Below are 27,284 nucleotides of genomic sequence, written 5' to 3'. Positions count from 1 at the left end.
AAGAGCCCATGCTGAAGTTTTATGATCCAGAAAGGTACACTAGGATTTCAGCTGATGCGTCCCGGTATGGCTTGAACAAAACTACTGTAGCAGCATGCTGACGCATGGCGACCTGTGGTCTATGCATCAAGGGCTTTAACAAGTGTGAAAGCCAACAGGAGCAGATAGAGAAGGAGCTTCTCACCAGCACATATGCATGCAAAAAGGTTCCATCAGTACATATGTGGATGAGCTTTTGAAGTGGACAGACCATAAATTACTGGCCTCAATTATGTCTAAAGCATTGAATAACTGTCCCATGAGGATACAGCGGCTGTTGCTAAGGCAAGAAATATGATGTGAAGATGGTCTATATACTGGGAAAGTACTCAAAGATACTGTACAGAAAGGCTGGTCATTAGCTAAGAATAATTGTCCCACATGCATTTGGCATTATTGGGCATGCAGAGCTGAATTGTCATTAGTGGAAGATATGGTCTTCAAAGGGAACAAGTTTGTGATTTCTATGTTGCTATGCAAGGAAATTCTTCAGAAGATACACGAAAGACTTCTCAGTGAGGAGAAATGTAAACATAGAGCTCATGGGGTGATGTACTGACAAAGAATGAAGGAGACATCAGCCAGATCACTAATTCATGTGAAATACGTCTTACCTACAGAACAAAGCAGCAAGGAGAACCGTTTATACCACATCCATTACCAGAGAGGACGTAATTCACAGGTGGAGTGGATTTGTTTGATTGTGATAGGGAGAATCATATTGTTGTAACAGACTACTTTTCAAATATGCAGAGGATGCAATACTGCAAACAACATCCAGGAAAGCAGCCATCACTTCCCTGAAAGCTGTGTCTGCGAGGCATAGAGTTATATGTGAGGTAGTATCAGACAATTTTCAAGCTGTGAATTTGAGTCCTTTTCCAGTGATTGGTGGCTTTGACATAGAACTTCAAGTCCACATCACCCAAAATCCAAATGGCCTAGCAGAGAGTTTGGTCAAGATATTGAAGGGCTTCATGAAGAAGGCACAAGATGGAAGAAAGGACTTCCACAAAACCCTGATAGTTTACAGAAGTGCACCATTGCAGAATGGCATTTCACCAGCCCAACTACTGATGGTTTGATGCACATATGCTAGCCTTTCAGTGCATGGAAATATGTTGACCCCTAAAGGAGCATACAAGGTCAAATTGGCTAAAGTGAAAGGGAAAGGAAAACAGAAAAAGTATCATGACAGGACTGTGAAAAGCCTACCATTTCTGAAGCCTGTAGATCAAGTGTGAATCTGAGATCATATTTCTGGTTCACGGGGCATGCAAGAATAGTGCAAGTGGAAGTTACTCCGCATTCCTACCAGATCCAGATGGAGCGAGGAACACCTCTGAGAAGGAACCATGTGGATCTACGACCACAAGCTTCAACCCATAGCTATGACTCATCATCTGGCAGTACAGCAGAGCGGCCCAACAGGTGTAAAAATGAACTTGTTGATCAGAGTTCTCAGCAAGATACAAATATTAATGCACCAAATACAAGCAATATACCTGTGGAAGCATACAGCAGCCAAAATGGACCATTAAACCACCTCAGAGACTGAATGAAAGTGGACGAGTGAAAAAGGGACTGGCTACAGAATGTAGATATCTTTGTTGGAAAGGATTATTTTTCTATGCAGGTTTAAGGACATAGTATTGTGTTTGTTTTTCTTTAAAGGGGAAGATGTCTTATTATGTGTGTGTATATATAATAAAGAACTTCAGTTCCCAGTGGGCAATGCAAACAATTCACCCAGTACTGGAAGCTTCAATTGTGACCTGGATGGATGCGCTCAGTGTTGAACAGTAACTCAGTAATAATATGTTCCATACATTCCAGTATTCACCCACACCAAGTTTGTCTTTATTAAGAATAAACATAATATAATTGGCAAATTTTTAGATGGCATTTAAGCTGTGGATTGCCACACCATCATGAGTGTAGAGAGAACAGAGCATCCTTGAGGTGCACCTGTGTTGATTGTCAGTGAGGAGGAGATGTTATTACCAATCTGCAAGAACTGTGATCTCCTGATAAAGAAGTATCAAGTTGCAGATGGAGGTGCAGATGTTAGCTTTGAAACTTTTTGATTAGCAGTAAGGGGATGAGGTTGAATGCAGAGCTGTAAACAACATTGCCATCTCTAGACCATGCCTGGAACTCTTATATGATTCTGGATTGTGAGTCGTCAATGGCATGTATTTAGCTCTCAACAGACTGCGAATCTGACTATTGACCAGAAAGAACTAAAGTCTACAAATGAGCAAACAGCAATGAGGCAAGAGCACTGGAAGCAAACAAACCATGTCTTTGTTCTTGCCATGTGGTCAAAGGAATGGAGATGGCCATTTTATGAGACTGTTATTTCAGCCACCATTTTGTGAACTGTTTATTGAACTGGTTCTTGTTCAGGGTTGGCTTGATCAAGGCGATAGAAAATGGACACTATGAATTCCCTGCTGATGCCTTGCTAAATTGGTTTGTATGGCAGGTGTTTTTCTCATCACACTCCTAATCGATTTTTGACAAGCCACTCCTCCAGTTTACGGCCACATTTATGGACAGCAGCAGAACTGTCTCAGATCAGCAAGAGAGCATGTTTGAACTAGGTGGATGATGTCCTGGGTTGGGGCAATTAGCTTGATTCTTGATGATGGGTAGCCAGGAGGGGCAGATGTGTGTCTGTCCATTCAGGAGCAAGTGATTGATCAGTCTTCATCTGGCTTCTCATCCATGGCTGTTCCAACATTGGTGACCCTGAATTGGCATCTAATGATGGAGTCCTTGAAGCAGCCAAGCAACATATTGATCCAGGTCATGGAGTATTTGTAAGGTCAAAGTAGATAGATTATTGATATGTAAGGGGTGAAAGGTTGTCTCAGGTAAAAGGAATTGAGGAGTTGAGATTATAATCAATTCAGCTATGATCTAGTTGAATGGTGGAGTAGGTTTGAAGTGGATGATTGGCCACTTCAAGCTCTTAACTCATATGTTTTTATCAACATATGTTTCTGGCAACATTGGGTTGTCACTATGTTTTGTTGTTCAGTCTTGAGAAGAAATATATATTAATCACTTGGGTCAGAATCTGCTTTAGTTATGACTAGTCAACAAAATTAGTGGTTACCCAATATGATGGAACATGAAGTTCTTCAAGCATATATTTTCAATTTATTCCCTCTTATAGCCAATATATTTCCTATTAAATCTTTTTTCCATGTAACTACGCAAAGGAACAGCTTCACAATTATCCTACCAGTACATGTCTGGGATTTGTGAGGGGTCCCCTGAGGAAACCCACATGTTCACAGGCAGAATGAGCAAATATGCATTCAGCGGCTACAGAGGGTATGTTCATCGTCTTCTGCTGCTGAGGCCCATCCACTTCAATGTTTCAACTTTTAACATGTTGTGCATTGAAAGATGCTCCTCTGCACACCACCGCTGTAATATGTGATTACTTGAATTACTGTCGCCTTCCTGTCAGCTTGAACAAGTCTGGCCATTCTCTTTGATTAGAAAGGCACTTTTGACCACAGAACTGCTGCTCACTGGATGTATTTTTTTGTTTTTAAACAGCATTTTGTGTAAACTCTAGAGACTGCTGTGTGAGAAAAATCCCAGGAAACCAGCAGCTTCTGTGATACTGAAACCACCCTGCCTGGCACCAACAGTCATTTCATGGTCAAATTCACTTAGATCACATTTCCTCCCCATTCTGATATTTGGTCTGAACAATCGAATCTCCTGACCATGTCTGCATGCTTTTTTGCACTGAGCTGTTGCCACTTCATTTGGCTGATTATATTTTAGCATTATCGAGCAGCTGTACAGGTGTCCGTATTTAAGTGGTCACAGAGTGTACACACAGCAGCACTGACATGCTGAAAGCTGCACCTAAACCTGAACATCTTCCTTTGAAACACTGGTGACACAGGATTTGCAGAATCTCCTGAATGAGAAGAGCTGAATGTGATGAGAAATTACTGGCAGGACAAAGGCAGTTTGATTTTCATCTAAAATTTGCATTATCTTTTTTGCAGAACTAATTTTATTGCACGTAGCTTTAAATGCCATTTTGGTGAGTGGTGTCATATGCAGAGAAAGTTAAGGTGGATTTTGATGAAAGAAAACAATGACCCTTCAATTTCAAAGCTGACTAGCAACGTTTTTTGCTCAGTATGCCAGAAAGGGCTTTATAACCAAAAATGTACCCCCGAAGAATAGTCACTATTGTCATGTAGGTATACTTGCCTTCCAATTTGTATACAACATCGCCTTACAATACCAATATGATAATGACCAGATAATCTGCCTTTTTAGTGATGTTGGTTGAGTGAAAAGTATTAGCTAGGATTTAGCCATTCCCTTTCCTGATCAATGACACAGGACCTGCTATTTTCCATTTTAGAATGGAAACATGGCATCAGATTAATGATCGCATTTCTGAGTTACTATTACACCAACTTAACAATGATGCCAAACAAAATAAATTAAATTTTGCTTAAGTGCAGGATGGGAAGCAACATTCTGCATGTTTATATGTTTCAATGATTACTTATGTGCTCCACAGTTTTTAACTTGGGTTTTTAACAGTCCAGTTAAGAGTGAAGATAGACAACGTTCACAACTCTTTCCCGATCCATTCTTTTATGAGCCTCTAACAAGTACCAAGAAAATGTTTGTTTTCCACAGGCATAGCATGTTTTAAAAACATGCAGTTATTTTACCTCATATTGCAGTGTTTCTTTCAACGTTGCAGCCTATGATGGCAACTGCAAATGTGAATCCGAATGGTCAAATGTGAACCCAAGTTCACCCTTTATTAGCATTTTAAGCTCGTGTCAAAATTGCAGACATGTAAAGGACTTGCATTGTTAAAACATCTACAGTTATTTTTCGCTATTTGGGAATTGTGTCCTTGACAACTTAACCCAGTGTGCTTTTCATCATGTGGCGTGTTTCTAGTAGGTTGCGCGAACATAGTTTTTTTTTGTGCTGGATTCAGGACCTACCTACAAAGAAATTGGCCCACTTCTCTGAAAAGAAACAAATGAACAAAGATGAGTTTGTTACTTCTCTCCTGATCAAGCTTGGGGCACTTTGTTTTCTTAGTCTTCACACATGCATTGTAGCTTTGCCAATGATGAAAGCTTCCCTAGGAGGAAAGAATAGTAAGCGGAAATCCAGCAACAAATGAAAGTACAGAGACAGCTGGCTAGTAGCTGCGTCTGGAGTTAGCTGAAACACTTTTTTTTTGCAAACTCTGGTCACATTTCACAGACTAAATCAAAATGAAAGAAAAGGGTTTTAATTAATGAGCTGCCTTCTGATTTGTAGAGCAAACCTGTCAAAGCAGATGTGCAAGTAAAGAGGATTAGATTGTCCCTGCCATGATCCATCGAATATGTCCTTTTCCCCCCGTCACCCACCCCACCCCCTCCCATCAGTAACCCCTATTGAAGCTAGGCTCCCTTTAGTGTTGAAATGTGTCATTGCCAAAGGAACTGTTGTGCAGGGGTACAATGAAGAGCTCTCAACCAGCCAGACAGAATATGTGAGAGGGAAGCTAATACTTCACAAAGGCTCCCAGTGCTTGGGTTTTATTATTCAATAGTAGTCATGCTTTCCCTTCAGCTGAAACGTTGTGAAAGTCAGCAGTTCTCTGTACATTTAAATATAGCCATTTTTGGGAGATTAAATATGTGATGAGTTTGACAGCTGTTCACTTTATGTTTGATTTTCTTGAAAGAGGTACTATTTCATAAAACTTGTTGGATAATACTGATTGTAGCTTAATAAGGCAAGGGACAATTCTGAAATTGAACTGCTGGTGAAATCAATGGAGGATAACACAGTCCAAATATAATACAAACATAGGTGAATGCAACACTTATACAAGAGCTGCCATTCGTTTCTTCTCTCTCCACAGAGTGGTGGACACATAAATTGCACCATCAAAGAGAGTGGTTAATTTTATGCCAATTACAACACTCATGAGTCCTTTGTAAATCAGGGCAGAAGTGGTTTTGTGTGGCTAAGCACAGACAGAGGGTAATAGAATGCCATGTTGAATGATCCATGTGCTGTAAGGACACTGAAAATATAATGATGTAACACTTACCCAACAGGCTGGTATATGTCTAGGGGAAAAGGAGATGATATTAGGAGGGTTTGGGGACACCTGCTGAATATGTAATGTGATTGGAATTTGATGCCTTAATATGATTTCCTGATGCTGGGCAGAGAAGTTATTTGTGCAACATTTCACCAAGAGTAACTTGGCTTTTCACAAAGTTGTAAAATGGGCAGTACTGGGTAGACTGCCCGTTAGCTGCTTCTCCCAATATCCATGACTGAAGCCAATGGAAATACAAATCATGATTGTGTTATCATAAGTACTGTAGCTTCTCTGACATCAACAACCCATTTCACCCCCTCTCCCAAGGTTAATACTATCCTCTGCTTTCCTGTTAGAGAGGAAAATGCATGGTCCTTGAAAGGAAGCCATTTAGTGGACCAAAGAGCCTTTGTTTCATTAAACATTTTCATGTGTAAACACAGTATTGTAGCTTAGATCACTGAAAACTTCATGCCTTTTACTTGCCCAGGGACCCCAATTAAACAAATCCAGGATAGGGAATTGCAGCATGGGTCAGCTCCATTATTAGACTTCAGGTGGAGTTCAGTGACAGAGAATCACAGAATTGAGAAAAAGCAGTGAGTTACTTATAACCTTAGGTCTGCTCAGCCATTCAATAGGATCATAGCAGAGCAGTCACTGGGCCTTCTTTACCTAGCAAACTGGATAATCTTAAAAAGGATAATAATAATCCTGAGAAATATCAGTGCTTATAAGATATAAGGGTTCTAAATAAATGTTGCAAAGCCACAAGTGTGTTTTGGCTCAAGACATGTCCAGCCAATGCAACATTACTACTGTTTCTCAATCAATGATCAATATTCTTGGATCAAGTCACAACAAAGTGACCTTAGATGCAGACACCATCCAATGATGCCCATCACAGTGGTTTGAAATCTGACTGTCAACATCTTTGATTGAACCTCTTAAGGAGTTGAAAATTATTTCCAGTTCTTCTCTAGTTCCCAGGGAAATACCATTATCCAGACTCTCACTTTGTTCATGCTCTTATTACAAGCTAATAGTTTTTAACAAGCAAAGACCTATTAAGAGAAACAAGTATAATGTTTCTTATTAGAAAGGAAATGTAATGACACAGGTAGCTTATGGCCGATGCCAGATAAATAAACCAATGATCTTTTTCTCAGTATAATGGCCGTTAACTGGAGTGTCCCCATAGGAATGACTGAATGCAGAATGTAATCTGAATCCTGCAGGATCACAGCACGGAGAGTTCATCTGCTCTGAAGTCAATGCTAAATTATAAACAGTAAATAAAACAGAACTAATATATGCCTGAAATTGAAACATCATGGAAACCTATTGCATGTTGAAAGGCCTCAATTTTTTGGATGTAGAGAGGATGTTTCCTACGGTGACTGAATCTAAGACCAGCGGTCACAGCCTCAGAATTCAGGGACGTCCTTTTAAAATGGAGATGAGGAGGAATTTCTCCAGCCAGAGAATGGTGAATTTATGGAATTTGTTGCCGCAAGCAGCTGTGGAGGCCAAGTCATTGGGTATATTTAAGGCAAAGTTTGATAGATTCTTGATTAGTCAAGGCATGAAGGGTGGGGAGAAGGCAGGAGATTGGGACTGAGAGAGAAAATAGATCAGCCATGACGAAATGGTGGAGCAGACATGATGAGCCAAGTGGCCTAACTCTGCTCCTATATCTTACGGTCTTATGTAAATATCAGTACCCCTGATGACCACAGACAGCTACCTCTCTCTGACTACGATGTCTAGTTCAGTAAACAAGATTAGAAAAGTTACTTTAATCTCAGAAAAACACAAATAAGAACTCTGCTGCATATTAAGACATCTGTCAGTAGTTATGCAGTATGGCACACGTTATTTTATGGTTGTGGCAATGCTCGGATTTTGCTTAAACCTTAATTTCAGAGGATTGCTAATAAATAATACAATGTAAGTGAAAGAGTCAAAGGAAGAGTAGGCTCAAGCCCAAATTATCAACATTCTCCGTGCTTATGAGCTGTGCTTCTTGTTTGCTGCAGGAACTCTTGGCAAATATGTAAACATTTTACAAATGAATCAGTGACAAAATATACAAAAGAAATAAAGAAATAATGGTAAGAAATGTATTGGAATAGCTATGGTTGATTAACATGCACAAGAAGTTATGATAATCTTACACAAAACACTGGACCAACACACACTAAATGCTGGTGGAAAGCAGGAGACCAGGCATCATCTATAGGGAGAAGCGCTGTCGACGTTTCGGGCTGAGACCCTTCATCAGGACCTTTCATCAAGAAAAGATAATAAGAGATATCAAAGTGGAAGGAGGAGGAGGAAATTTGAAATGATAGGAGAAGACAGGAGGGGGAGGGATGATGCTAAGAGCTGGAAAGGTGATTGGCAAAAGGGATACAGAGCTGGAGAAGGGAAAAGATCAGGGGACTGGAGGCCTAGGCAGAAAGAAAGGGGGAGGGGAGAACCAGAAGGAGATGGAGAACAGGCAAGGAGAGATTGTGAGATTGTGAGATTGTGAGAGGAAAAAAGTGGGAAAATAAATAAATAAGGGATGGGGTAAGGAGGGGAGGAGGGGCATTAACGGAAGTTAGAGAAATCAATGTTCATGCTATCAGGTTGGAGGCAACCCAAACGGAATATCAGGTTTTGTTCCTCCAACCTGAGTGTGGCTTCATCTTGACAGTAGAGGAGGCCATGGATAGACATATCAGAATGGGAATGGGACGTGGAATTAAAATGTGTCGCCACTGGGAGATCTTGCTTTCTCTGGCAGACCGAGCGTAGGTGTTCAGCGAAATGGTCTCCCAGTCTGCATTGGGTCTCACCAATATATAAAAGGCCACACCGGGAGCACCGGACGCAGTATACCACACCAGCCGACTCACAGGTGAAGTGTTGCCTTACCTGGAAGGACTATCTGGGGCCCTGAATGGTGGTGAGGGAGGAAGTGTAAGGGCAGGTGTAGCACTTGTTCCGCTTACAAGGATAAAGGCCAGGAGGGAGATCGGTGGGAAGGGATGGGGGGGACGAGTGGACAAGGGAGTTGCGTAGGGAGCAATCCCTGCGGAAAGCAGAAGGGGGGGGGAGGAAAGTATGTGTTTGGTGTTGGGATCTCATTGGAGGTGATGGAAGTTACGGAGGATTATATGTTGGACCCGGAGGCTGGTGCGGTGGTAGGTGAGGACAAGGGGAACCCTATCCCGAGTGGGGTGGCAGGAGGATGGGGTGAGAGAAGATGTGCACTGGAGGAGCTCACTAGGTCAGGCAGCATCTATGGAGTGACTGATGGAAGGTCTCAGCCTGAAATGTAGGCTCTTAATTCTCTCTACTGCCTGACCTGAGGAATTCTTCCAGTATTGTATGCTACTTTGGAGTTACATCATCCATAAAATCTTGGTGGGTTGCTGGGTGGCGCAGCTCGTTGGGCTGGAGGAGCCTGTACTGTGTTGTATCTTTCAATAATAAATCAATTTATGATAATCTTACATAAGATTGGTCAGAAATCCTGGTGGTCTGGCACATGGCTCACCAATTAGTCTGTAATGTGATTTTGGGGTCCAGAATCCATGTAGGAATATATCGTCAGAGATTGGAGTGTGGTTGGGACTGGGGTCCGGATGGTGGGCTGGATGTGCAGCTGCTGATGCAGTTGATGTCTGGACCATTCGGAGTCAGAAACTTGGATAAGTTTGAGGTCTGAGCCAGTGTCTAGGCTGCTTGTTTATTTTCTATTCCCTTTAAACTCATGTGGTTCACTGAAATATTACCATACTATGATGTAAAATTAAAAATAAAAGCTTTGGTGTATTAATCCAATAGTCTGGAACAATAGACAATAGGTGCAGGAGTAGGCCATTCGGCCCTTTGAGCCAGCATCACTATTCACTGTGATCATGGCTGATCATCCACAATCAGTACCCCGTTCCTGCCCTCTCCCCATATCCCTTGACTCCGCTATCATTAAGAGCTCTATCTAACTCTTTCTTGAAAGCATCCAGAGAATTGGCCTCCACTGCCTTCTGGGGCAGAGCATTCCACAGATCCACAACTCTCTGGGTGAAAATGTTTTTCCTCAACTCCGTTCTAAATGGCCTACCCCTTATTCTTAAACTGTGGTCTCTGGTTCTTGACTCCCCCAACATTGGGAACATGTTTCCTGCCTCTAGTGTGTCCAATCCCTTAATAATCTTATATGTTTCAATCAGATCGCCTCTCCTCCTTCTAAATTCTAGTGTGTACAAGCCCAGTCGCTCCAATCTTTCAACATATGACAGTCCTGTCATCCTGGGAATTAACCTCGTGAACCTATGCTGCACTCTCTCAAAAGCAAGAATGTCCTTCCTCAAATTTGGAGACCAAAACTGAACACAATACTCCAGGTGTGGTCTCACTAGGGCCCTGTACAGCTGCAGAAGGACCTCCTTGCTCCTATGTTCAACTCCCCTTGTTATGAAGGCCAACATGCCATTAGCTTTCTTAACTACTGGAACTACTGGAACATCTAGTAGTCTGGCACTATCAAAACCTCAAGGGTGCTGTATTATCAGAGTTTTACTATACTGTACTTGATTTGCCTGGTCCTGACTGCATACAAAATTTGTTCCCCTACCTCAGCATCATGACTTGGCAATGTGCCTGTGATTCTGCTGCTGTTTCTGACCTCAGCGTGTCCACGTGATACTATTTCATGAGCAGACAGCACTAAATGAAGCTAACTACACAAGTCTACAGTGGGGCTCTTATCAGATGCTTCAGATCCTTGTTAGGAGGTACAGCAGGAAAGGGTTGGGAATGACCATCCTAATTTTCAGATTGGAGAAGTCCAATACTGATGAGAGTTGAGGGAGTCCCGTGACAAGCACCAATGGGAAAAATTAGAGAAAAGCAGACAGTTAGCACTAAGTCCTGAAGAACTTCATTGAAACAGCCTTCCACACACTAACACACATATTGACCATTGTGCTCTATTCAACTTCTATCTTTTCTATCCAACTTCCCACCTTTTCTTAGATCCAGCTGGATTTTATGTTACTGATCAATGGCATTTAATTAAGTGTCATGCTATAATCCATATAGATGCAAATATCTACAAAAACCTTTATCAAGCCAGTCTGATCTGATCTTCCTATAAAAGATCATGAATCAGTTTGCTGTGATTTAGGTTACTTACCTTTTTTTCCCCAAAATTACCTCACTATTAATGTTTGCCTAACCAATCTATGCTTAGTCCTCTCCTTTTAAACAAAGGTATCACATTAACTGTGCTCTCATCCTCCAGAATGACTACGATTGGAAAATGATTGTCAGTGGTTTCCATGTGTTGCTCATAGTGCTGATCAGTCAGGATTCTTCCTCCTGTGAAACTTTGTGAGTTTTGTTGGAGTTACATTCGCTCAGTCGTGAAGAGCATTCCATCACACTGCTAACTTGTGATTTGTGGGTAAAATAAAACTCTGTGGAATCAGAAGTTGAGTCACCAGCCACAGAACACTAAGCCCCTGACCTGTTGTTGTGGCCACTATTCTGATGTGGCAATTTGTTGAATTTCTGGTGCATAATCATCAAGATGTTGATGGGGAGTGGGGCAGCTGGCATAGGATATGTTACTAAGTGCACAAATGGAGCAACAATGGTATGTTCTCTTTTCAAGGAGGTGGCAATTGTTCTGGCCTTGTACGGTTCCATGCTTCTTGAAACTGATTCGCCTGAACCTAAAGTTTGTTCAGATATCAGAGCATGAACTGCTTCCTTCATTAAGATATACTAATTCCATTCAGCATCACTATTGATCGCTGAATGCTGTCGGCCTGTGACTGGTCTGAAAAAGAAAATAGTCACCTCTTCCCTATTTCCTCCTCCTCAGATCTTGCCTCTAAGCCACTTGCATGATGCGCGCCTGTGTGATAACCAGCTTGCTGAAGATGCAGTAGATGGCTAAGGTGAACCTAGCTCTGGGGTGCTGTATCAGTGACATCCTGACTAGTGCAAGCAGCAAACATGCTTATTTAAGCTTTAACTCTCCACTTAGTGATGTTGGTACTTGCAGCTTTGCTCTTGTTCTATTCACATTCACTTTTGATGGGCATGAGGAGCCAAGTGTTGGTTGAGTATTGCTTGTCTTCAGTTAAGCACCTTATATTCTGACAATGCACTAGAGAGCAATGGACACGGAGGGTAGAAACACTGAGTATGAATTTGTTCTGCTTCTCATATATTGGATGGGAATCCTTCTTCTGACTTGCTGCAGAAAAACTGCTTTAAGACCATAAGACATCATAGCAGAACTTAGCCATTTGACTCATCGAGTCTGCTCTGCCTTTTGATCATGGCTGATTTATTTTCCGTCTCATCCCAATTCTCCTGTCTTTTCCCATAAGCTTTGACAGCCTTACTAATCAAGAACTTACGATATAAACCTCCTCTGTAAATGTACAAAATGACTTGGCCTCCACAGCTGTCAGAGGCAATAAATTCCATAAATTTACCATTCTTCGGCTAAAGAAATTTCTCCTCCTCTCTCTTCCAAAGGGACATACTTCTATCTTGAGTCTATGCCCTCTGGTTCCAGGTTCTCTCATTATTGGAAACATTCTCTCCACATCCATTCAATCTAAGCCTTCCAATATTTGGTAGGTTTCAATCAGATCCTTCTTCATTCTTCTAAACTCCAGCGAATTCATACCCAGAGCCATCAAACACTCCTCATACGTTAACTCTTTCATTCCCAGGATCACTTGTAAATTACAGGGCTCCTCTGAAACCTCTCCAATACTAGGACACCTTTTTTTTTAACTTTACTTTTATTATTTTGCCAATAACAGAACAAACAGGATAAAAACAGACAGACAGACAGGTTCATCGTAGGTCAAGTAAAATCCATATCTTATAATAGAAAAATGAATAGTGAAATGGGTTACATTGCTGTATCAAGGTTAACCAAACTCTTAGGACACCCTTTCTTAGATATAGAGCCATTTCTACAGAAGAGTTTATTGACTGGCTGCATCACAATGTGGTATGGAAACACCAGTGCTTCTAAGTGGAAATACTACAAAACATAGTGAATCCTGCCCATTCTATCCCTTACGACCATTGAGCACATCAACATGAAGCATTGACACAGGAAAGCAGCATCCATTAACAGCATCCATCCAGGTCATTCTCTCTTCTCCCTGCTGCCATCAGGAAAGAGGTACAGCAGCCTCAACACCCACACCACCAGGTTCAGGAATAGTCATTACCCATCAACCATCAGGCTCTTGAACCAAAGCGGATAACTGGACTCACTTTCAATGATTGCTCATCGCATGTTCTTGGTAGTTATTGCTTATTTATTTATTATTTATTATTTCTTTCTTTTTGTATTTGCACAGTTTGTTGTCTTTTGCACACTGGTTGAACACGCAAGTTGGTGCGGTCTTTCATTGATTCTATTATAGTCATTATTCTATTATGGATTTATTGATTATGCCTGTAAGAAAATAACTCTCAGGATTGTATATGGTGACACATAAGTACTTTGATAATAAATTTACTTTGAACTTTGAAAATTTCTCACAAAATTACAAGTGTGGTCTGGGTGATGGCTTTTAAAGCCTCAGCTAGTCCTCTGGAAAAGAATGATAGAGATGATATCTTGAAGAAGGCAGCCTAGTCTGTAGTGTTAACAAACAGATTACATTATAGTATAAGACCAACGTGTATTTTTACCCCTCTTTAAGTCTGACCTGTTCTGTACAATGGAGTATGAGATAAGAGATATCTGAAGGATCTCCAGGTAAGGTATATGGTATGTAGAGACTAGAGGGCTGCTGCTAATATCTGCCCTATGGTACCAAGTCCATAGCTAAGTAAAAAGATAGGTTAGACATTAAACTTTTGGGAGAATGCCATGGCAACCATGTTACAGGCACTGACCATGACTCTGTAGTACAGAAGGAAAAGAGAGAGAAGAAGGGAGCGGTAGTGATAGGGCACTCAATAGTGAGGAGAACAGACAGGAGATTCTGTGGATGTGAACAGGACACCCGGATGGTATGTTGCCTAACAGGTGCCAGGGTCAAGGATGTCCCAGATTGCGTCCACAACATTTTGGACAGGGAGGGAGAGCAGCCAGATGTCTTGGTACATATTGGTACCAATGACATAGGAAGGAAAAGCAATGAGGTCCTGAAAAGAGAATTTAGAGAGCTAGGTAGAAAGCTGAGAAACAGGACCTCCCAGCTAGTAATTTCTGGGTTGCTGCCTGTGCTTCGCGCCAGTGAGGGTAGAAACAGGTTGATTTGGCAGATAAATGCATGGCTGAGAAACTGGTGCAGGGGGAAGGGCTTCAGGTTCTTGGATCATTGGGATCTCTTCTGGGGAAGTCAGATTCTCAGGAAGGGCAGGCAGGTGATGGGACTTAGTAGCAGCCAACAGACTGAGTTCCAAATCATTAGGGATGCAAAATCGGAAAGGATAGCAAATACAGTACTCAAGGTGTTGTATCTAAATGCAGAAAGGATAAGAAATAAGGTGGATGATCTCGTTGCATTATGACACATTGTCAGGTATGATGTTGTGGCCATCACTGAATCGTGGCTGAAAGATGGTTGTAGTTGGGAACTGAAGGCCCAAGGGTACACATTATATTGGAGGGATAGGACGGTAGGCAAAGGGGGTGGTGTGGCTCTACTGGTAAAGAATAGCATCAAATCAGTAGAAAGATGTGACACAGGATCGGAAGATGTTGAATCCTTGTGGTTGAGTTAAGAAACCGAAAGGGTAAAAGGATGTTGATGGCAGTTATATACAGGCCTCTCAACAGTGGTTGGGAGGTGGACCATAGGTTACAACAGGAAAAGGCGAGTCAAAAGTGCAATGTTATGGTAGTCATGGGAAATTTTAACATGCAGTTCGATTGGGAAAATTATCTTGGTAATGGATCTCCAGAGAGTGAGTTTGTTGAATGGTTAAGAGATAGCTTTTTAAAGCAATTTGTCATTGAGCCTACTGGGGATCTGCTATACTGGATTGGGTATTATGTAATGAACTGGAGGTGATTAGGGAGCTTAAGGTAAAAGAACCCTTAAGAACTAATGATCACAATATGATTGTGTTCAACTTGTAATTTGACAGGGAGAAGGTAAAGTCTGATGTAGCAGTATTTCAGTGGATTAAAGGCAATTACAGTGGTATGAGAGAGGAGTTGGCCAAAGTAATCTGGAAGAAGCTGCTGCCAGGGATGTCAGCAGAGCAGCAATGGTGTATGTTTCTGGGAAAAATGAGGAAGGTGCAGGACATGTGTATTCCAAAAATGAAGCAATACTCAAATGGTAAAATAGTACACCTTGGCTGACAAGGGAAGTCAAAGCTATTGTAAAAGCAAAAGAAAGGGCATACAACAAAGCAAAAATTAGTGGGACGATAGAGGATTGGGACGTTTTTAAAAACCTACAGAGAGCAACTAAAAAAATCGTTAGAAGGGAAAAGATGAAGTATGAATGCAAGCTGGCAAATAATATCAAAGTGGATAGTAAAAGTTTTTTCAAGTATATGTTAAAAAAAAGAGAAATGAGAGTGTATATAGGACTGCTAGAAAATAAGACAGGAGAAATAATAATGGGGGCAAGGAGATGGCTGATGAACTAAATGAGTATTTTGCATCAATCTTCATTGTGGAGGACACTAGCAGTATGCCTGATGTTGTAGTGTTTGAAGGAAGAGAAGTGGGTGCTGTTACTATTACAAGAGAGAAGGTGCTCAAAAAGCTGAAAGACCTTTAGGTTCCTATGTCACCCAGATCAGAGGAACTGCAGCCTAGGATTCTGAAAGAGGTTGCATTAGAGATCATGGCGGCATTAGAACTGATCTTTCAAAAATCATTAGACTCTGGCATGGTGCCAGAGGACTGGAAAACTGCAAATGTTACTCCACTCCTTAAGAAAGGAGTAAGGCAGCAGAAAGGAAATTATAGACCAGTTAGCCTGACCTCAGTGGTTGGGAAGATGATAGAGTCAATTGTTAAGGATGAGGTGGAGTACTTGGTGACACGGGACAAGATAATACAAAGTCAACATGGTTTCCTTCATGGTTTTCTTTGAGGAGATTACAAGTAGAATAGATAAAGGAGATGTAGTGGACATTGTATATTTGGACTTTCAGAAGACCTTAGACAAGGTGCAACATAAGAGGCTGCTTACCAAGAAGCTGATTGGTAGACAGTGAGTGGGAATAAAAGATCCTTTTCTGGTTGGCTGCCAGTGACTAGTGGTGTTCCACAGGGATAGGTGTTGGGACCTCGTCTTTTTATGCTGTATATAAATAATTTAGATGATGGAAAAGATGGCTTTGTTGCCAAGTTTGCAGAGATGATATGAATATTGGTAGAGGGGCAGGTAGTGTTGAGGAAACAGGTAAGATGTAGAAGGATTTAGACAGATTAGGAGAATGGGCAAGAAAGTGGCAAATGAAATACATTATTGGAAAATGCATGGCTATGAATACCCTTGGAATACTTGGAATACCCTAAAGGTTAAATTGCAGGTTAAGTCAGTGGTGAGGAAGGCAAATGCCATGTTAGCATTCATTTCAAGAGGTCTAGAATACAAGAGCAAGGATGTGAGGCTGAGGCTTTATAAGGCACTGGTGAGGCTTTAGTACTGTGAACAGTTTTGGGCCCCTCATCTTAGAAAAGATGTGCTGGCATTGGAGAGGGTCCAGAGGAGGTTCACAAGGATGATTCCAGGAATTAAAGGGTTATCATACAGGGAACGTTTGATGGCTCTGGGTCTGTACTCACTGGAATTCAGAAGGATGGGGGGGGGGGATCTCATTGAAACCTTTCGAATATTGAAAGCCCTAGACAGAGTAGATGTGGAAAGGATGTTTCCCATGGTGGGAGAGTCTAGGACAAGAGGGCACAGCCTCAGGATATAAGGGTGCCCTTTCAAAACAAAGATGGGGAGCAATTTCTTTAGCCAAAGGGTGGTGAATTTGTGGGATTTCATGCCACTGTGGAGGCCAGGTTGTTGGGTGTTCTTAAGGCAGGGATTGATAGGTTCTTGATTGGACATGGCATCAAAGGTTACGGGGAGAAGGCTGTGAAATGGGGATAGAAAAAAAGGATCAGCCATGAGTGAATGGCAGAGAAGACTTGATGGGCCAGTTAGCCTAATTCTCCTCCTATGTCTTCTGGTCTTATGGTCTAAACTAATAGATCCCAACCAGGGGTCATAAGCACAAGATGATCATTTAAGCTTTCTTGTTTTGGGTTGGCTTGCTAGTGATGGCAAAACACTATGCATTGGCAAAGATGCTCTATATTGTATCTAAATGCGTATAAAAAGAACTTGTAGAATCAGGGAGGGAGTGCGTGAGTCATATCTGTAAAGTGAATAATGGAACACTCTCTCTTTAGTACGAAAGAACGATTTAATAAATATGTGACTCTGTGTCTGATTGTTCTCCACAATCCTTTTCAGTTCATGACAATCCCAGGGTTCTGTTGTGGAGACTTCACCATGATTTGTGAACAATCAGTGTCTCCTTGCACCAGTGGGAATCCCAACAACCACTGTTTTCCACTAAAAGGAAAAGAAGACAAACAGTTCTCCTTCAGTAAAGATGCCACACGACTGTTCTTATGAAGCAGGATGCAGTAGGTTACAAGATATTCCTGAAAAATGTCAGGGACATAGAAATCTAACAGTTTGCTGCTTTTGAGAAGGTTTGGGACCTGGGGCATAATCAGATGCAGCTACATAAATGTGATTGATCTCCATTTGGGCCTCCTTGAACAAGCAGCATCTACCGAAGCTTCACTCCACAGGACATGATGCACCATCAATAACTCTCCAAGACGTGAGGTGAGATATAGGCTTTTATTGACTGGAAGAAAGAACAAGCAGCAATTGACCACCATACTACATCCCAGAGACTGAGGGCAGGGCTCAGGTCCCAATCGCCTTTATACCGGGGTCTGTGGGAGGAGCCACGGTCAGTGGGAGGAGCCACAGGAGCAGTCAGCGGGAGGGGGGAGGCGGTGTCCAGACAGGTATATATAGTTCACCACAGGACAGAAGCATTGCAGAAAGAGCTCCAGCTCAAAAGCCCCTTCACCTTCCTGCTCTATGTGTGCTCTCCTGCCCTGATATTGCAGAGACCTAGAAATTTGGTCATCAAAGGCTTCATGTTGAAAGGAAACTGGTGTGTGCTCAGGCTAAGTTTCACCTTAAGCAGCAGAACACTCACTGGAACAGAAATCACAGTCTTGAGCAACAAAGTAATTTCACCAAATGTGTGCAACCAATTCTCCTTGCGTTCCAGCACGAATTGACTTGTCTATCACTGACGATCTATTTAGGCAGCACAAGCAGCAGTTCCATTTTCTGCTATTAAACTCAATATGTGGCATGAGCTGGATTGCGGCAATTGAATATGACAGTGTCTGTTTCAAGCTAGTACCACACAAGGATCAATGTCATGGTTCTCCTGCGGTAAATTCTTGGTGCATTGATTAGCACATACACTATGGCATTGACCAATTCACTAAAAGGCAGAAATTAAAAGTGAAAAAAGCACCAAGATATCAATGAAAAGGTCATTACACAGCCCAGTTCTGATGTTCAGATGCCTTATGAAGGCAGCAACCAGGAGTTTCTGAAAAAATACCAAATGTATGTGCAACTCAAAGCCTTCAGGGTTTTCTTCCTGGAGCTTCAGTTCTACAATAAACTTCATTCAATATTCTCAATATTAAGGACTCATTTGCAGAATAAAGAATCTTCCCTAAGCTTCCATTCACATTATTCTTTTAATGGCCGGGAGGAGTCCCTTGGTATGTTACAACCTGAACAAAGGCTCATGCTGCCAATTTTCTTGCATAATTCTGAATGAAAAGGGAGCAGATCTGAATGGAAATGATTGTATTTTCTAGCCGGATTCTGAGCTTCGAAGTATGGCTGTGAGAGCACTGAGGACCTCAGAACCATATTATGCAGAAAATTACGCCAGGACGAAATGATGCACTTAGCCATATCGAAACAGACTGTACCATCAAAATAAAAGTCATTGCAAGATGGTTACAGTGTAATCCGGGGAAAGTCACTGCTCCTGTGGTCATTTACGCCTGTAACATAGGCATCACGCTGGATACCCAAGAACTAGTGTGTCTGTCAACATCTAGCAAAGCTTTTATAGAAACACAGTATGTCATAATATGAACGGCAATTTTTGTTTTAATTTTGCCACATAAATTATTAAGGTGGAGATGGATTAAGTTGCTATAGATTGGGCGATTGAGGGCTGGCACAAAAGAGGTAAGTTTGCCATGATCATATTGAATGGTTGAGTAAGGTTGACGGGGTGGGGGGGGGCAGTTGCTGGTGGCCAGCTTCTATTCTTTCATTTTGCATTATTGTTCCATCTGGGCTCTGAGAAAGAACATCCATCTCTTTGTAGTTTTCTTCACGATGTCTAGGAGGTTAAAAAATCATAATTGTCAAGAAAATATTGTCATAAATCACTATCTTCATATAATAGTGTGAAGAATCCACATTTTGACCCATGCATCTAAAAAATTCAAGTAGGTTATGTAAGAGATCATGAGGGATTAAACTATTCATTATAAGTTCTTTAGTCCTGTTCTAATAATAACAAAATTTCTGGCAAAATAAATTCATATGAAAAATTTAAAGATACAAGGGTACATTTAAAAAATAATGAATGCTATTCATACATTGAAAATGCCATTCTGTTGAATATGAGAAATATATGAAATAATGGAATATCAATGTGAAAATAAATTCAAGTCCTTGGGAAATGTAAGTAAAACATTAAATTCGATGTCACCTTCATTGGATTTCATACCTCAAGAATTCACTTAGTCATATCAAAATAGCCCATTACATCAATATAATGGTCATTCTAAGACAGTTTGAATGTAAGCCTGTTGATAAAAGTAAATCAGTTATTTCGATTTATGAAAAAAAAATAACATGGCAATGTTGATTAAGTCTTGGGTTGGTCTCACACACTCTTATTTTTTTTTGATAGAATCCAAAATGCACTCAAAATCCCATGTGGAACTCAACCCGATCCTTTCTCACAACCTCCACCCCCACCATCTCAAATTCCCTGAACTATAAATTATTTCCATATACAAGAATTCTCTTCAATGTTTAATGCACCCAGAGTTTGTGATTTATATCTGGGCTTTAAGCAATAAACCTGGAAGAAATTTGTACCAGATATTGCTCCACTTTTTGATTGATGGCTAGAATTGAGAACGATTTGCTCCTGCGATTTAAGTATAAAAAATGAGTGCTACAAACAGGAGAGACTTTGATGAGCTCCTTCCTCAGAAAAAGAAGCAGATTTTCAGTCAGCCGGTAAAGAGCCAGATTTTATTTAGCTCCTGTTGTCAGCTCTCAGTAATTAAATATTTCTGATTTGATTATGTCAGCGACAGATCATGAATGCTATATATGGGATACCTAAATATCACTCTGGCTGTGAGAGTCAAAAGACTAAAACTCAATCAGGTCTTGAATAGGACAGAATGAAGGATTACTGTTGAGCTACTGTTCAAGCAAGACTTTTATAAGCTGCGAAGCATCTATGACACCACTTAAAGAAGAGGGAAGCAGTTTCCTTAGAGCCTTGGCTAACTTTGACCTTGGCTGATAATAGATTCCTATCTCTCAAGATGTAACAGTATTTTTAATGGTGTTAATGAGAGAAAAATGCTAGTTAAAAATTATTAGGTACATAATTATGATTTGAGGATTTTAGAATAAACCAAGGGAATATATCAGGAATAGGCTACAGAATGGAAAACAGACAAATACTGTTTGGACGGATTATTCTGGGACAGGGAAGGTCTTGATGTTGCAACAATATTTCTTATTTACATAATTGACTTGGATTCAGAAACACAATGTTCCAATCTTTTTCAAATTTGATGCTAAATCGAAAAACATTGAAGCGGAAGGTTCTGCTGGCAGATGAACATTAATGCAGAGCCTTGTGCATGAAAGAAAGAAAAATAAGTGTCTCCCTGAATGATAAAAAAAAGTCACAGATGAGTTTCAGACTCACTCAACTTGCACACGCAGGGTAACAAATAGAGTGGCAATGAAATGTCAAACTAATAAAGAGAGAAGTAAAATAAAGAGAACTCATTTTAGAGGAAGGTGCAAACAAACAGCATGTGGATGTGATCAGACTTAATTTTAAGTTGTGCAGAGCAGAGCCACATGAAAGCAGCCAGTGAGTGAGGGAAAGCGGCCATTGAGTGAGTGGGCCAGTGAAGGAGTGGAGATTTGAGGTTTTGACTCAAGAGGCTTTGACAAGAAGAGGCAGAGGACGAGCTTGTTCCCGGTTAGTCTTTACAATGCCTCCTGAGACGGTGATGTGCCTCTCCTGTGAGATGTGACAGTCTTGGGGGATCTCCCCTCTCCCACAGAGTTACATCTGCCAGAAGTGCTTGTGGCTGGGTGACCTGGAAGACCGTGTGAGGAATCTGGAGCAGCAGCTGGATGACCTTCGACTCATAAAGGAGAATGAGACAGTCATAGATGAGAGCTACAGGGAGGTAGTCACACCTAGGCTGCCGGAAGCAGGTCGTTGGGTGACAGTCTGAGGGGGGGTAGCGAAGGAGAGTAGACAGGTAGTGCAGAGCTATTCCCCTGAATAATAAGTTTACCGTCCTGGATGCTGTTGGTGAGGATGACTGACCAGGTGTGAGCCACGGTGGCAGGGCCTCTGGCAGTGAGTCTGACCCTGTGGTGCAGAAGGATGGGATGGAGAAGAGGAGAGCTGTTGTCATTGGAGACTCTATAGTCAGGGGAGCAGACAGGAGATTTTGTGGACGTGAGAAGGAAACCCACATGGTTTGTTGCCTCCCGGGTGCCAGGGTCCGGGATGTCTCTGACCGGGTGCATGACATTCTGGTACTAGAGGGAAAGCAACCAGAAGTTGTGATATATGTTGGGACCAACGACATAGGCAGGAAGAGGGATGAGGTCCTGAAGTTTGAGTTTTGGGAACTAGGCAGAAGGCTGAAGAACAGGACTTCAAGGGTGGCGTTCTCAGGATTGCTGCCAGTACTACGTGATAGTGATGGTAAGAATTGGAGGAGATGGCAGTTGAATGCGTGGCTGAGGAGTTGGTGCAGGGGGCAGGGTTTTAGATTTTTGGACCATTGGGATCTCTTCTGGGGAAGGTGGGACCTGTACAGATTGGATGAGTTGTACCTGAACTCGAGGGGGAGCAATATCCTTGCAGGTAGGTTTGCTAGCATGATTCGGGAGGGTTTAAACTAATTTGCAAGGGGGATGGGACCCGGAGCGATAGAGCAGTGAAAGAAGTGCATGGAGTAAAGCCAGATCTAACATATAGAGAGGCTTTGAGGAAAGAGCAGCAGAATAAAGGGTGTAAAGGTAGTAAGGTAGAAGGGCTAAAGTGTGTGTACTTCAATGCAAGAAGCATCAGGAACAAAGGTGATGAACTGAGAGCTTGGATACGTACATGGAATTATGATGTAGTGGCCATTACAGAGACTTGGCTGGCACCAGGGCAGGAATGGATTCTCAATATTCCTGGATTTCAGTGCTTTAAAAGGGATAGAGAGGGGGGAAAAGGGGAGGAGAGGTGGCATTACTGGTCAGGGATACTATTACAGCTGCAGAAAGGGTGGGTAATGTAGCAGGATCCTCTTTTGAGTCAGTATGGGTGGAAGTCAGGAACAGGAAGGGAGCAGTTACTCTACTGGGAGTATTCTATAGGCCCCCTGGTAGCAGCAGAGATACCGAGGAGCAGATTGGGAGGCAGATTTTGGAAAGGTGCAAAAATAACAGGTTTGTTATCACGGGTGACTTTAACTTCCCTAATATTGATTGGCACTTGATTAGTTCCAAGGGTTTAGAATGGGCAGAGTTTGTTAAGTGTGTCCAGGATGGATTCCTGTCACAGTATGTTGACAGGCCGACTAGGGGGAATGCCATACTAGATCCAGTATTAGATAATGAGCTGGGTCAGGTCACAGATCTGTCAGTGGGTGAGCATCTGGGGGACAGTGATCACTGCTCCCTGACCTTTAGCATTATTATGGAAAAGGATAGAATTAGAGAGGACAGGAAAATCTTTAATTGGGAAAGGGCAAATTATGAGGCTATAAGGCTAGAACTTGCGGGTGTGAATTGGGATGATGTTTTTGTAGGGAAATGTACTATGGACATGCGGTTGATGTTAAAGGATCTCTTGCAGGAGGTTAGGGATAAATTTGTCCTAGTGAGGAAGATAAAGAATGGCAGGGTAAAGGAACCATGGGTGACAAGTGAAGTGGAAAATCTAGTCAGGTGGAAGAAGGCAGCATACATGAGGTTTAGGAAGCAAGGATCAGATGGGTCTATTGAGGAATATAGGGTACCAAGAAAGGAGCTTAAGAAAGGGCTGAGAAGAGCAAGAAGGGGGCATGAGAAGGCCTTGGCGAGTAGGGTAAAGGAAAACCACAAGGCATTCTTCAATTATGTGAAGAACAAAAGGATGACAGGAGTGAAGGTAGGACCAATTAGAGATAAAAGTGGGAAGATGTGCCTGGAGGCTGTGAACAAGGTCCTCAATGAATACTTCTCTTTGGTATTCACCACTGAGAGGGAACTTGATGACGGTGAGGACAATATGAGTGAGGTTGATGTTCTGGAGCATGTTAATATTAAGGGAGAGGAGGTATTGGAGTTGTTAAAATACATTAGGACAGAGAAGTCCCCGGAGCCTGACGGAATATTCCCCAGGCTGCTCCATGGGGCAAGGGAAGAGATTGCTGAACCTCTGGCTAGGATCTTTATGTCCTCGTTGTCCACGGGAATGGTACTGGAGGATTGGAGGGAGGCGAATGTTGTCCCCTTGTTCAAAAATGGTAGTAGGGATAGTCCAGGTAATTATAGACCATTGAGCCTTATGCCTGTGGTGGGAAAGCTGTTGGAAAAGATTCTTATAGATAGGATCTATGGGCATTTAGAGAATCATGGTCTGATCAGGGACAGTCAACATGGCTTTGTGAAGGGCAGATCGTGCCTAACAAGCCTGATAGAGTTCTTTGAGGAGGTGACCAGGCATATAGATGAGGGTAGTGCAGTGGATGTGATCTACATGGATTTTAGTAAGGCATTTGACAAGGTTCCACATGGTAGGCTTATTCAGAAAGTCAGAAGGCATGGAATTCAGGGAAGTTTGGCCAGGTGGATTCAGAATTGGCTTGCCTGCAGAAGGCAGAGGGTCGTGGTGGAGGGAGTACATTCAGATTGGAGGGTTGTGACTAGTGGTCTCCCACAAGGATCTGTTCTGGGACCTCTACTTCTTGTGATTTTTATTAACAACCTGGATGTGGGGGTAGAAAGGTGGGCTGGCAAGTTTTCAGATGACACAAAGGTTGGTGGTGTTGTAGATAGAGTAGAGGATTGTCGAAGATTGCAGAGAGAAGTGGGCTGAGAAGTGGCAGATGGAGTTCAACCTGGAGAAGTGTGAGGTGGTACACTTTGAAGGACAAACTCTAAGGTAGAGCACAAAATAAATGGCAGGATACTTGGTAGTGTGGAGGAGCAGAGGGATCTGGGGGTACATGTCCACAGATCCCTGAAAGTTGCCTCACAGGTAGATAGGGTAGTTAAGAAAGCTTATGGGGTGTTAGCTTTCATAAGTTGAGGGATAGAGTTTAAGAGACGCGACGTAATGATGCAGCGTGTTGTATTTCAGTGATGCTTTTCTGCACACCGTTGTTCTAACACGTGGTTATTTGAGTTATCATCACCTTCCTGTCAACTTGAATCAGTCTGGCCATTCTCCTCTCGTCTCTCTCATTAATAAAATGTTTTGCTTACAGAACAGCCGCTCACTGGATGTTTTGTTTCTCACACCATTCTCTGTAAACCCTATTACTGTTGTGCGTGAAATTCCCAAGACATCAGCAGCTTCTGAGGTAGTCAAACCACTCTGACTAGAATTCCATGGTCAAAGTCACTATTTCTTCCCCATTCGGATCTTTGGTCTGAACGAAATCTGAACCTCTTGACCACATCTGCATACTTTTATGTATGGAGTTGCTGAAACATGATTGGCTGATATTTGCATTAATGAGCAGGTGTGCTCATAATTTGGCCCTTTGCTGATGCGAACTTTGTATCACAGGAGTGACTGCACCTAAATAGCACTTGATCGATCATAAAGAAAAATCTCACTTGTATTGTTATGGTGTATGTCATGAATTCAGGATGACACAACGTGCTTCTAAACCATCAAAGTCCCTTTAGAGCAGAGTCACTATCAATATAAGAAACACGACATCTAATTTTTACATAACAAGACCCTCCAAATAGTAATGAGATAATGAGTAGATAATAGGGTGGAAATTCAGTTGCATGTGCCAAATGAACATATACAGTCGCAGCTGTGTGCTAAACATTTCCAAAATTCACTCCCCTTCATTTTAATTGAACCAAGTTTTGGAAACAAAGTGCAGCATTTTGGAACTACTACAGAAAGTTTGCATACCCTGTAGAAGTTTCTCTGTTTCTGCATAAATATGACCTAAATGTGATCAGGTCCTAAAACTACATAAAGAGAACCCAATTAAATAAATAACACAAAACATTGTACTTGTTCATTTATTTATTGAGAAAAATAATCCACTATTACATTTATTTGTTGGAAAAGTATGTGAACCTCTGGAGTAACATCTTCTACAAAAGCTGTTTGGAGTCAGGTGTTCCAAACAATGAGGTGAGTTTGGAGGTGTGGGTTGTAGAGGTGCCCCGCTCTATAATAAAATTACTCACAGAGTCAGGTTACTGATAGAGCCTTCTCTTCTCAAGCAAGATCTGTTTAGAGCACCATTCCTTGAACAAAACAACTTTCACAGGACCTTAGAAGAAGAATTGTAGAGACGCATCAGGCTGGAAAAGGCTACAAAAGCATTTCTAAAGACCCGAGTGTTCATCAGTCCCCAGCAAGAGAATTGTCTAAAATGGAGGAAACTCAGTACTGTTGCTATTCTCCAGAAGTGAGCATCCTATAAAGATCACACCAAGAGCACAATATGCAATGCTGAAGGAGGTGAAAAAGAACCCAAGGGTAACAGCAAAAGACCTGCAGAAATTGCTAGAGCTTGTTAAAGTCTATTTTCATGTGTCCACTATAAGAAAAATACTGAACAAGAATTGTGTTTATGGAAAGACGCCACAGAGGAAACCATTGCTCTCCAAAGCCAAACATTGCTACGTGTCTCAAGTTTACAAAAGACCACCTGGATGTTCTACAATGTTTCTGGGACAATGTTCTGTGGACAGATGAGACAAAAGTTGAACTTTTTGGCAGAAATGCACATTGCTATGTTTGGAAGAAAAAAGGTACTGCACAGCAACACCAAAACCTCATCCCAAATGTGAAGAAAGGTGGAAGGAACATTATGGTTTGGGGATGCTGTGTTGCCTCAGGGCCTGGACAACTTGCAATTGTTGAATTGTTGAACAATGAATTCAAAATTGTATCAAGACATTGTACAGGAGGATGTCAGGGTAGAAGTTTGTTGTCCAGAAGTTGGATAATGCAACAAGTCAATAATCCAAAAACAAAAGTAAATCAACAACAGAATGGTTTGAAAAGAAGAAACTTTTTGTTTTGTAATGGCTAAGTCAAAGTCCTGACCTTAATCCTATAGAAAAGTTGTCAAAGCACCGCCGTTCAATGTGATCATGGCTGATCATCCCCAATCATTACCCCGTTTCTGTCTTCTCCCCATATCCCTTGACTCTGCTATCTTTAAGAGCTCTTTCTAACTCCTTCTTGAAAGCATCCAGAGAATTGGCCTCCACTGTCTTCTGAGGCAGAGCATTCCATAGATCCACAACTCCTTGGGTGAAAAAGTTTTTCCTTAACTCTGATCTAAATGGCCTACCCCTTATTTTTAAACTGTGGCCTCTGGTTCAGGATTCCCCCAACATCAGGAACATGTTTCCTGCCTCTAACGTGTCCAATCTCTTAATAATCTTATATGTTTCAATCAGATCCCCTCCTATCCTTCTAGATTCCGGTGTATACAAGCCCAGTCGCTCCAACCTTTCAACATATGACA

Source organism: Hypanus sabinus, chromosome 8 (assembly GCF_030144855.1).
Source record: "Hypanus sabinus isolate sHypSab1 chromosome 8, sHypSab1.hap1, whole genome shotgun sequence".
Lineage (NCBI taxonomy): Eukaryota > Metazoa > Chordata > Chondrichthyes > Myliobatiformes > Dasyatidae > Hypanus > Hypanus sabinus.
This window is presented reverse-complemented; position numbering follows the sequence as displayed.